Below are 12990 nucleotides of genomic sequence, written 5' to 3'. Positions count from 1 at the left end.
TTAAATTAAATTATAACATAATTTATAAGCAAACGCTATAAAATGAGAGCTGCAGCTGGAGTTTCGAATTGCAACACAAAGATAACTTAAACGAATATTTTAAATCTTGCTCTATAAATTTGTGTTAAAGATCTGATAATTTGAAGCTGTCTGAACGGTCTCAAATTAATCGTACGCAAACAATCTAACTTATGAAATATGGCTGTTTTTTTTTTTTATATGTTCTGGATTTATGCTGAAAAACTGATAAGAGAGCCCCTCCCCTGTCCCCGTGATTTTTAATAATCATACCTATTTTTTCGTTCCCGAAAATCCTCATATTTCAAATATAGTTCCATTGGTTGATAAGTTTTTAAGCTTTACAACAAAAATTATATGGACCCTCCTCCTTTCTTCCCCTATCTACACTGTAAAGCGTAAGGATCTATATCAATCGTAGAAAGATATCTCGTAACCAAGTACCTTTCCATGCCATATTTGTTTCCATTTGTTGGCTTCGTTAGCATAAATTGAGAACTTTTGCTAACACTATTGTATAGGGCTTATCTCCCTCCTCCTATGTTCCTATTCACTGAAAGGAGGATGGTGTGTCAGATAATTATCTTCGTTGAAACAAAATTTTCTCTAAAAAAATGCGTTTTTTATAATTTTTCTTCTCATAAAGTCACTAATATCAAAAATACTGTTGGTCAAACGCAAAAACGGTGTTCAGATGATCGATAGCTAATTTATTCACCTTCAATATGCAAAAGAGGGATTTCAAATTACTGTTATGCCGTCCGAGATATTTTAATCTAAGTACAAGAACTTTTTTAATTTTTTCGAAATTTCATATTTGGAGCATAACTTAAAAACGGTTCTACTGAGATTTTTTTGAATTTCATTTTCGGATTCAGCGCCCGATTTTACATTAAAAATGTTGGTCAGTTAATCAAGTTCATGATTTTTTTTAAATTTTGTAAACTAGTGTAATCATAGAATCATACCAAAATGATTTTCCATGTAAAGTTTTGTCCATTTCTCGGATTTTGTAAAAAAAAAAGGTGAATGTAAGCCTCCTCTTCCCTTCCTATATTCCCAATTCTATCATCTTACTGCAAGAAAGGAATTGTTTCACATAGAAAAAGTATTATTCGTACTCAAATACCTTTTGATGCCAAATTTGGTTTCATTTGCTCGATAAATTCTCGAGTTATGCAAAAAAATTATATGGAAGCTCCCCTTTCCCTCTTAATATCTTTCCGCTGAAAAAAAGGTGGGACTTTAATTTATGATAGAAACATTTCTCGAACCCAAATACCCTCTTATGCCAATTATGGTTCAATTTGCTCGATGAACTCTCCAGTTATACTGAAAACTGTAAGGGAGAACTTTCCGCCCCCTTTTCATCCACCTCTTTGAAGGAGTGAGGGATACCAAATATTCATAGAAGCATTTCTCGTACCCAAATATCGTTCCATGTCAAATTTGGTTCCATTTGCTGTTGTAGTTTTTGAGTTATGGTGTAAAAATTGTATGAAACTCCCCTCCCTCTTTCCATTCTCCCCACTGGAAGAAGGAAGGGTTCTCAAACAATCATTAGAACATGTCACGTTCCCAAATACCCGCACATGCCAAATTTGGTTCCGTTTGCTTAATTAGTTTTTGAGTTGTGTAAAAAATTATAAAAAGGCCCCTCCCCCCTTTATATTCCCTACTGGAAAGAGGGATGGGTCTCAAATAATCATAGAAATATTTGTCGTATCCAAATACCCTCCCATGCAAAATTTGGATCCATTTGCTTTATTAGTTTTTGAGTTATGTAAAAAAAATATGAAAGAAGCCCCCTCCCCGTTTCTACAAAAAAGGGGGAGGGGTCTCAAATAATCATTAAAATATTTTTCGTATCCCAATACTTTTCCGTGCCAAATTTGGTTCCAATATCTTGATTAGTTTTCGAGTTATATGAAAAATTGTAAGGTAGCCCCCTCCCCTCTTCCTATGTCCCCACTGAGAGGAGGGAGGGGTACATAATATTCATTTAAATATTCCCCGTTCCCAAATACCACCCCATGCCAATTTTGATACCATTTGCTTGATGGGTGCTCGAGTTATGCAAAAAATTGTCTTTTGTTTGGGAGGCCCCTCCCTCCCTTATTGAGAGAGGGAGGGGTCTCAAACCATAATAGAAACCTTCCCCTGCCTCCAATACTCCCACCTGCCAAGTTTCACGCAAATCGGTTCAGTAGTTTCCGAGTCTATAGGGAACAGACAGACAGACAGACAGACAGACAGACAGACAGACAGACAGACAGAAATTCATTTTTATATATATAGATTTTCACATGAATTTTCCAATTTTTATAGCCAAACATTTTTAATTTCTTTTAAAATAATTTGAATAAGTTGCTCATTGTTTTTCAAGTATGAATGTTTGCTTTCTGAAAACATAATAAGCCTAATAATCTAATTTTTTAAAAAGAAAAACTTAGTTTTCTCTAAATCTATGAAGTAACTTTGTAAACTTCAGAAATGCACTAAACCAGGGATGAGCAACCCGCAGCCCGCGGGCCACATGCGGCCCTTGAGACATGTTTCTGCGGCCCGCGAATCTTATCTCAAGTTATGTTTACATTAAGGTTGCCAGAATTTTTTCCACTCCCATCCGGGCCAATCCGGCAAAATCCGGGCATGGATTTCAATTTTTCAAATTCAAAAACCGGGCAAAATTTAGGTGTAATTATACATAACTGCAAAGAAAAAATGCAAAAACAAATTGAAATTAATATTTTATTAATGTAATTACAAACTTCCAAAAACTTTTTGGAACACTTAAATATTTATAGGTTTATAAAAGTAAATCAGCGAAATTATTTGAAACAACCGTTGAAAATTTCCATACCGTTAATCGATTTTGCTGAAACTTTCTCAAAAACTTTGATTTTTTTTTGGTTTCTTTGTGAAAGTTGTGAAAAAATCCGGGCAATATCCGGACTTTTTTCACGATATCCGGGCAACCGGGCCGGACCGGACTTTATCGAAATTTTGCATCAAATATCCGGGCAAACCCGGATAAAACCGGGCAATCTGGCAAGCTTAGTTTACATTAAGTTTTATTTTTCTACGAAAGATTGTTTATTATCACTAAATAGCAGTCCCTACTGAACCAAAAATAATGTATTATACTTGATCAAATATGCACGTCACTTATTTACAGTTGCATTAGCCCCATAATCATTCAGATTGTTCACTTTTTTGTAGGATTTCTCGACAAAAACATTATCTGTAGTTCTGTGATTCACCCCAAAAAGTTTGTAACGACTACTCAAGAAAATAGCATTTTGGGTGCCTGTGTTTCCATAATTAATTTTGTTAATTTTGGCGTCCAGAATTCAAAATATTTCACAGATTTTGTCAATCGCTTCTGGTTTTGGTAATATGGCGTGTGGAAATGACAAAATTGATCAATTTTTGGTGAAATCGATCTTTTATAACCATTAAACCTTCATAATAACAAAAGCTGATTTTGAATCAATTTACTATCTTTCATTCAATCAAGGTCTCAGATATTGCCAAGATATTCTTGTAAGAGAGATACAAAGCTTTCAAAAAATTGAATTCTACAATTTATAGAAATTCCAAAAAATAAGATTACAACTTCTTCTGACCTCATTTCAGAAAGTTATTGAAAGTTGGATATTAAAGATTTTAACTCATTCAACAACTTTGTTGAAGACTGCGAAATGATTTGACTTACGGTTCTAAAAATATCAAAAATTCAATTTAGCAGGTTTGGGAAAAAATAACAAAAAGAAAACTTCCATAATTTTTTTTTAAGAATTCAAAATTGCTCGCGATCTTTACGAAGGTTGATCATTCAGTCAATAAGTATTTGTTTTTTTACAGTTTTGTCAAATAAATACACAAATTGAATCACTTAATTTTTACCTCTTTTTAAAAGTTATTTCGAAATTTAGAGCTGACAAAAAAAAACTCATTGAAAATTTGGATTCAGCGCCCCCGAATAAGTCCAAATCAATTCTGAGATTCCTTGCACCTCGGAAAATGTGGATTTCGTTGTTTTGCTCGTCGTGGTGCTATTTTAAGAAACTTCATTGGTAAATTATGCCAATCATCGATTGAATCGAGTCATTTTACTTGAAAATTAGCAATCCACATTACCAAAAAATTCTAGAATCTAAAATTTAAACTCCAACATTGACAAACAAATCTGGATAAAAATCAGTGAAATTATGATTTTTTTATAATTTTCAAACCTTGTTCAATATCTCAATGCAATAAAATTTATATAAATTGTGGAAAAAACTTTTCAAAAATGGTCACAGAAAAAAATCGCTATGGTTAAGCTTCATGAAACTTTTAAATGGAAGTGATGAAGAAAAATACCATCGCATTTGTTCGAACAAAAACGGAGTATTGTCAGAAAACGATTCAAACCTTTTTTCAAACCATTTTTCAGTATTTTTCGTTTTTAAAAAATAAAAGGGAAGCAAATAATGTTTCCCTTTTATCAAAAGAATTTTCGCTTAACATTTCAAATCAATTCAAACATTATGGATCTCTAATCTGTAGTGATTTTATACCATTTTATTGTCTTTCCTTCTATATTCAAACCCGAAATAAAAAACACTTCCATTCGACAAGACACGAATGCCACAAGGATGGTAAAGTGTCATTAATAAAACCTTACTTCCATTCGCGTTAACAAATGTCTTAAATCTGATTTTTATTTTCCAAGCTTACTATGACTACCCGAGCAGACTTTTATGGCCAAATTATAGTAAATTTTGCTATCACGCCCTAACAGTTCAATTTGCTCTCATTTTGCTTGACATAAGGTGGTACACAGCAAAAATGAGAGCACAAATTTTCATACTTGGTTAGCAAAGTGATAGCAAGTTTTGCTAAAACTGAGACCCTAATTACACCTCGTTTTTCGAGGATTTTGCTTGGAAAGCAAAATAATACCAATATAAGGCATCACATATTTTCCAATAATAGCAAAATACAGCGTCGTTATGCTCTCAATTTTTGAAAAATGAGGTGTAGTGGTCTCAGGTTAAGCAAAGTTTTGCATTACGTTGCCAATCAAGTACGCAAATTTTGTAATGATTCTTGCTGTGTAATGTTAGGCAAAATGAGAGCAAATTTCACTCTCAAGACGTGATAGCAAATTATGCGGTAAAACTATTTTAAGCATATTATTTTTTTTTAAGTTTACCCGGGTTGCAATTCAAGCCTGATCAGGATGTTATAAACACTGCAATTGCCATATTCTGAATATCGCTCTTGATATTCACTACATACGTAGAGGCGATTTTTACTATGTGCAGCAATGTACCTATGGGAACATCCATAAATGACGTAGCATTTGAGGGGGAGGGGGGGAGTTTGACTTTGTGTGACGATGTGTGACGAGAGGGGGGGGGGGGGGGTAGGGGTTCAAGTAAAGCTACGTAGCTTTAATTAAATATCGAAAAAAAAATCAAAATTGAGGAAAATTATGCCTAATTCAATCTAGTCTGAACATGTAGCTTTTGGCTCCTACTGCCCGACTGTTTAGGTATAAAGGAGCGTACGCCAAGAAATGCAATTTATATTTTGCTTCAAATGTTCTCCAAAAGGAGCATAACAAAATTCATAAGGCCCCAGCCTCGGATAGAAAGATTCGTCCAAAGCTAATTGTAGGCAAAAGAGGACACGAAGTGCTGGTCATCACTCCGTAGGACGATAGAGAGTGAGTGGAGGCAGCTGACATCGCAGGTGCAATTATTCTAGCCGAACAGACGATGGAGAAAAGCTGCCCAACGATTTCATTGGAATCCCGAATAGAGATGATTTGAACCGACGCAACTGATTGAATACTTTCTAGCTATCCTGTTTGTTGAAAGGTAGCTTGATTTTTTTTTTGACTGATTGATATGCTTTTTTAAATTTTCATTTATAACTTCTTTCCCTTTTTGGATATTTTTTGTATCATTCTTGCAAAATGCTGATAACAAAAGTAAAAATTAAAAACCGATTTTTAAAAATGGGGGGGGGGGGGTTATTAAAGCTACGTTATTATCTAGGGGGGGTCTATGACTTTGTGACGAAATGCTACGAGGGGGGAGGGGGGGTATAAAAACTCGTAAAAAAAAGCTACGTCATTTATGGATGTTCCCTATCATGAAAAACTTTTGGTTATGAAAATCGCCTACACTTATGCAATTATATGTGGTTGCGATATTCATAATACATGGTCTTGTTCATATTATATGAAAATTTGCGCCTTTGCTTATACAAGGAATACATGTAGATGAAAAAAAATCTTTTCTTGATTGATGTGTTACCTAACAAATTGGGAAAAAAAATTGTAAGTATAAATACAGTTATTGTACTGTATTGTAACAAAATTGTCCGTACTCAGGCGCACTCACACAAATCTCCCCAGATTCTAACGAGATTTGGCGTTTATTAAATGTTTGAGACTTGAGATACTGCAGTTTTGGCTTTTTGTCGTATCTCGTCAGACAATATTAAAATAGTTACTCTAACAGTTATCGAAAATTTGAAGAACAAACATAGTTGCAGTAAAAATGTATGGAACTGTAATTTTTGGAGTGATGTGTGAGTGCGCCTGGGTACGGTCTGTATGTACGTCCTTTGGAACAAATTTTAAACGCATTTGGTTATGTTACACACGTATCAAGAAAAAGTTTTTTTTTTCTTTTAAAATCATTCTTGTTAACGTTGCTCTGTATTATGAATATGATGATTGCATAATTGAACGCCATTTACATTACCCAAAGTTTTGTGATACATAGTTTTATGTGCAAGTGCAAAAATATAACCATTATAGTGTGTACATTCAAAACAAATAGCGATCCGAAAGTGCAGTAGATCGCCTTTTTCGGATGCGATTCAGAGCCACACTGGCGATATCTTTTCCGATGGTGTGGTGACTATAGGCAAAATTGTCAGAAGCATCTTCGTTGCTTGTGATCAACTACTCAGGGTAGAACAACTTCCGGGTTCCGGTACTGCCTCCATCCACGACGGTCGGTTCCATAACAACGATTAAGTCATACGATACATACTTGCCAAATCCTATTTCACTGAAAAGCATGATTAACGAATCGTCTTCACCGTGAATAACTTTGTCTAAAAATGCAGACGGTCCGTCTGGTTTTAATACTTCTGGGATTTTGTGTCACTCTGTGTTGAAACATCCCTCGTAATTCGTCCTCGGGGTAGAGTTGCTTGGACCTTGAGGCCCGATTGCTTTCGGTCAGCTGCTTGGACGATAGTAGTCGCATATTTTGATGGTTTGCTCACGGTTCAGACCTGCAAATGAGGATGAAAAAATATATCTATCTGAAGCTCGTTTCAAACCCTGTTTCAAAGAAACAAACTTACAGTTGACAAGTTGAAAGTTGACAAGCGCTTCGTGGTTCTTCTAGCGCTGCAAATCTCGGGCACAAACACTGACAGCAGATCATGAATGTGCTCCTTCCTGAAGTGGTCAGGCTTCAGCGATTGCAACGGATCTATCATGAATGGTTCGAATTTACCAGGGCCAACACGAAACACTCCACGTCCTGGGTTGGGACTGGTTTCCAAATTGCATAACAAACGCCATAGTTTTCACCCTTTTCCAGGGATTGAATCGACGCACGTTGAATTTCCGCTCTCATGACTCACGTTTTGTTATGGCACAAGGCCTTCAATTTCTTTTAAAAAATTGTCCCAACCAATTTCCGCTTCCAGCTTTTTGAAAGAAAAATTTCCGGTGCTATTAAGTAAGCATTTACTGAAATGAAACAAATACAATTAGAACTAGACAGATTACCCCCGAATGATAACTCAGTTTACTCAAAATGATGTACGTGTACCGCCCTATGCGTCGGACAATATGCGATTGATCTGAAGGTATCAATTCAGTTCGATGATGGTCTGCTGATTCTTTTTCGCCAGGTAACCCGGATTCGGTTGCCAACAACCCCAGCCTAGAAGACCAGATCCTGCAAGTACGTCACTGCAGGATCGTGGGTGCTTCTATTTAGGGAAGAATACTCCGTTTGCCGATGAAAACGACACACTTCCGAAGTAATTCGTCTCAAGCTCACGCACCGGGCGGATTTGCAGCGTTTCGGCACGTTAAAATTGATGGCATTCTTTTTAAGGAATTCTACTACACGGGCACGGGGGGTGTCCATATCCCGCAGTTGTGTGGCCATGCGCGTGTATGTTCGACACCAGGATGGTCAGACCAATATGTCCCTCTTATTCTTCGAAGAATCCCGGGAGAAAAGGCAGCCAGCTGCAGCAATCTAAGGAAGAAAAAAACATTCATAGTTGTTTCGTATTCAAGCCAACTCACACGTTGTTCCGGCCACCAGCGGCAGGTTCCTTTGTCCGTACTTACCACCATCCAGCTCGTCCAATATATTGTGTGGAACGGAATAATTTCCCTATCTGGAACCAGGGGAACCACCCAAGTAACCATAAGCACTAAAGCTTTGCATTTTTATAGCTTTACACCAGCATTCAAAGGCTAAATTACACTATATCAGCACATCAAGTGCAATTTTGCATTACAACAGCCCTTCGAGTGCTATGCTGCATCATGTTAGAATTATACCACTCTTTTAAAATGCAACTTGCATTCTATCAGCTTTGCACAATGCTTTTGAAATGCAACATTGCTCTAAATCAGAATAACAAATGCTATATTTTCTAAGCATTAAATTGGCATCACACAAGCTTGCTTTAATGCTTTTAAGCACTATGTAAGCACTACAGTGGCATTAGGCCAAAGCACGTTAGCATTGATTGATGCTGAATCAATGCAAATTTAGGGCACCGGTTGCTAGAAATTTGATTCAAATAGGTCTTTTTTTTTCAAAGATTTAACGCGGACCTGATAGGTTCACAGGCAGAGTCAATGTCAAATGTCAGAGCCACATATGTCATGAGTTCGATTCCAGGTCACCTTCACCCGAAAAATAAAAAAAAAATATCATGTAGAAAATTAAATCCGAGAGATCTCTTCAATATGCATAAGCGAATATAAAAATAATTACAAATTTAGTATCATGGCCGAAAAATGAACCGAACAAAAATCCAAAATAATTTTTTTTTCGCATGGTCGAACCTCATTCGAACGCCATTTGCATTTTCCCAGCATTTTGCCCGCCAACGCTGTAGCTTCAACCAATGCTATAACAGTGCTTTTATAGGGTTATACCAGTTTCTGCACTAATGCAGCAGTTAATTTCGCCAAACCTGGCTCACAGAGCTAAAATGATGCACAGAATCAAGCACTATAGCTGACGCTAGAGCAGAGTTGATGCTAGATTTTAGTGCTTATGGTTACTTGGGCAGTCTCTAGTCTCAGTCTTCACCAGCAGCGATAAACAAACAGTTTTTATTTACATTGTCCTACACGCTCCAGATTTAATACTCGAAAAAAGCTTAGAAGCTGGAGCAAAAAGTTTTATTTTACGAACTTGAAATTGATCTCTATTTTTTCTTATGACGAAAGATTTAAGCAGAGTTCGAATTGCAAACCGTTTTTAAAAAGAAAGCAGAACAGAGTTCGACCTTCAAACTAGAAATTGAGCTCTTTGTGTTTCTCATGTTGAAATTTTGATTTCAAAATTTTATTAGCCGAAACTGAAAATACCACAATGATGTCAAATTTTGCTGTTAGGATAGTTGAACATCAAAATATGCTACAATTTTGTATTTTACAAGAAAACCATTAATACCTCAATGATGCCTAGTTAAGCCATCAATTAAATTGTTCATCAAATTATGCTCAACTTTTACTCTTGGTACCTTAACTTGGTCTCAGCTTGCTATCATATAAAAATATATGAAACCTTAATTATGCCTCATTTTACTATCGTACAAAATTTAACAGCAAAAGATGTTATTAGTAAGCTGTTGACACCTTATGATGGTCTCAGTTAGCTATCAATTTGGGCATCAATGTCTGCTCGGGTAGACAATTCAATTTTCCTTCAAAACTATTACTACCTATCTCTTTTCCTCTTCAAATGTTCTATTCCTATCGGTACAAGCGATTTTCGTTCGAAATAAACCCGCTATCCATTTCATCATAATTCAAACTTCACTCGGCTAGTTGATTTTTAGCTTATTTTTCTCGCATATTTCTATGTTCCCAGTCTTATTTCTTTCCTTAGTCTATTCTCTACATAATCAAGATTAGTGATTATTCAATTTCGGCTGGTCTTATCACTTTATACTTAAAAAATGTATATGCAAGTACATGAATTCGTTTTAATTATTCTTTTTCATTATTATTTTTAGTAAAAATTTGTCTTTATAAAAAAATACGTAAAGCTTTGCAAACTATTTTTACCTAAATTTTGTTTTTAATGCGGCCCGCCGAAAGAATTTCAAATCAAAAGTGGCCCGTTGCTTCAAAAGGTTGCTCACCCCTGCACTAAACTATTTTCGTCTTTTAGGTTGATAACTGGACGAAATAAAAAAATGATGTTATCTTTGATTTTGATCACTAGTACTCTTGAAATAAAATTGATATTCTTCTTTGTATCAAATTAAATTTAATCATCAAGTAGGTATGTGTTTCGAATAAATTCTATCAAGTTCAAAATGGATTTTTTTCCTAATCAAGATTTCATAATTCAAATGGTGATTGAATATTTCTTCGAATTAAAAATATTACAGCGGAATATCAAATGCTTATCTTTTCTGAAATTTATTTTAGATCGAATGTTGCCAAAAACAAACAGAAATAGTTGCAAAATGAGAATCATTAAAATTTCGTTGTTTTACCTTGTGCTGATATGGAGAAGCTTAGGAAAAACAGATAATTGAAAAGTTTCTTAAAATGTTCTTCTATTCAACAACATGGGTATTATTTGCATTTATAAAACGACTATATATACTACTGACCAGGGCCGTAGGAAGAACCGACTCATGGGGGGGAGGGGGCGGGGGGTTGAATTTTTCAGGGGTTTGATAGATCAAACTTACTTGAATTGAGAATAAAATAAGTTTTTTAGGAAAGCCTTAAATTTGTATGTATGTATGTATGTATGGTTCCCCCATCGGTAGCAAGGTCCTGCCTATGGCTGTGTGGCTTGGCCTTCGAATTTCTTCTAGGGCTTCCGCGGTCCGATGGTTCGTCGAAGGAAGGCATCCAACCCTCAGAAACCTACAATGGCCGGCTACCCGTGCCGCTTGCAATGATTTCTTTAGGTTATCCCCAGATGCATTCCCTCTGAAAATATATAATTGTATAGAAATAATATATGGCAGTAAGGAAAATTACGCAAAATATTAGAATAACCATATAAGAAATTTTAAATAAATAAATAGAATAATACATATAGTTATAAAAAATTATGAATAAAAATATATTTTTTATTGATAAAAAGGATACGAATCTGAAAGGTAAAATTATGATTAAAGCATTTAAACAGAGTAAATATATATGCTAGGTAACAGATATTGAAAATAACTTAAAGATTGACGCCATTTCAAAAACTTATCCAAGTGTCTTTGTTGACGATGCGTTTGAAAATCATTCAAAAAGATCAGAACATAAACTCCGCTGAAAGACAATACGATATAATTTCCAAGTTTTACATTCCAAGTGCATCGAATGTGGAACTAGTTTAGTATTCGTAATTAGTTAATAGACTTATGAAAATTTGATCAGCTTTCAAAATAAAATGAATATCTAAAAAATTATAAGTTTCCAACCTTTCAAAATTTTATTCTTACGAAAAGTTCAGTTTTTCAAGCTTCTTACACTCAATGTTTCCAGCTATACAAGAATTTAAATTTCCTACTTTTCAACAATTATAAATTTTTGTTATTTCCTTTTTATAAATAAGAAAAATCAATTTTATTATTAAAAATGTTGTTAATTTGAAATTTTATTATTTTTGTCTTTAAAAATTAAGAGAATTATTCAACTCTAATGCATACTTTCACTATTCATTCAAATATTCTAGAAATGTTTTTAGGAAAGCCTTAAATTTCCTTATAAAAAACTTATCCTAAGCATTCCAGATTGCACGGTTTTACCTGGGCCCTGTCCGGGTATTAATTGAAAATTTCGAAAGAAGTCCTGCCCGGCCCGGATATCCGATTTTTGAGGAAAATTACGCAGATGTTTCCCGGGTTATGGTAAGTTATGATTTTTGGATCCAAAAACAATTTTTCAAAATAATTAACACCAAAATTCACGCTATGATTTGAATGCTGCTGATGTTCTTCGATGGAAAAATTTAAATTTGAAGGGATTAATTGTTTATGTTTCCTTTGTCATTTTTTCTAATAATGCATGGATTTTGCTCAAAATTTTACGAATGTTTCCCTGTTGATAAAATGGAAAATTTTAGTTCGAATGCCCGATTTTAGGTTTAAATTGTTTTTGGATTTTTCCGGCTCGAATTGACGCCAGAAATATTCTAGAATTATCAACTTATTCTATGCTTAAATCAGTTAAGTTAAGTCTTCAAAACTCTTGATCTAATTGAAAGATTTTAACCATCGAGGAAAACAAATCACATTTTTCGGTCCAAACCCTGTTGTTGCAAGCATTAACAAATTTATGATATTTGTTTTTTTTTTTAATTTTTCGTTAAAAAAACTGCAATATTAATAATGTTAAACAATATACCTTGAGAATAAAGAATTTTTGAAGATTTTTTAAATGAAGAACGAAAAATCAGCAAATATTTTTCATAAGGAAAAAATCCCATAATGAAAATTTTGCGAATAATGTTGTTAAATACAAAAATAGGATGAGTGCTCCTACTTTGGACCTATCTAGAGCCTACTTTAGTCCTAAAATGTCAAAAATTGTAAATAATTCTTTTTGCTGGCATAGAATTAATATATTCCAAGGCACACAATGAACTCTTATTCTCCCTGAACCCAACCATACCGTTTTTTGACATTAAAAGCCTTTCTGATAAAATTTTCAACGTTTTAAAAATTGTACCC

The 12990-nt window shown here is 34.6% G+C and overlaps 1 protein-coding gene across 1 annotated transcript in view; it reads left to right on the top strand.

Annotated features, from left to right (window-relative positions):
- LOC129758468 (photoreceptor-specific nuclear receptor-like) overlaps positions 1–12990 on the top strand; it is a 57060-nt gene that overhangs the window by 15824 nt on the left and 28246 nt on the right. The gene's annotated exons all lie outside the window — the stretch shown is intronic.

This window comes from Uranotaenia lowii, chromosome 3 (assembly GCF_029784155.1).
Source record: "Uranotaenia lowii strain MFRU-FL chromosome 3, ASM2978415v1, whole genome shotgun sequence".
Lineage (NCBI taxonomy): Eukaryota > Metazoa > Arthropoda > Insecta > Diptera > Culicidae > Uranotaenia > Uranotaenia lowii.
Note: the sequence above shows the minus strand (reverse complement) of the source record. Positions and strands in the feature narration are given on the sequence as shown.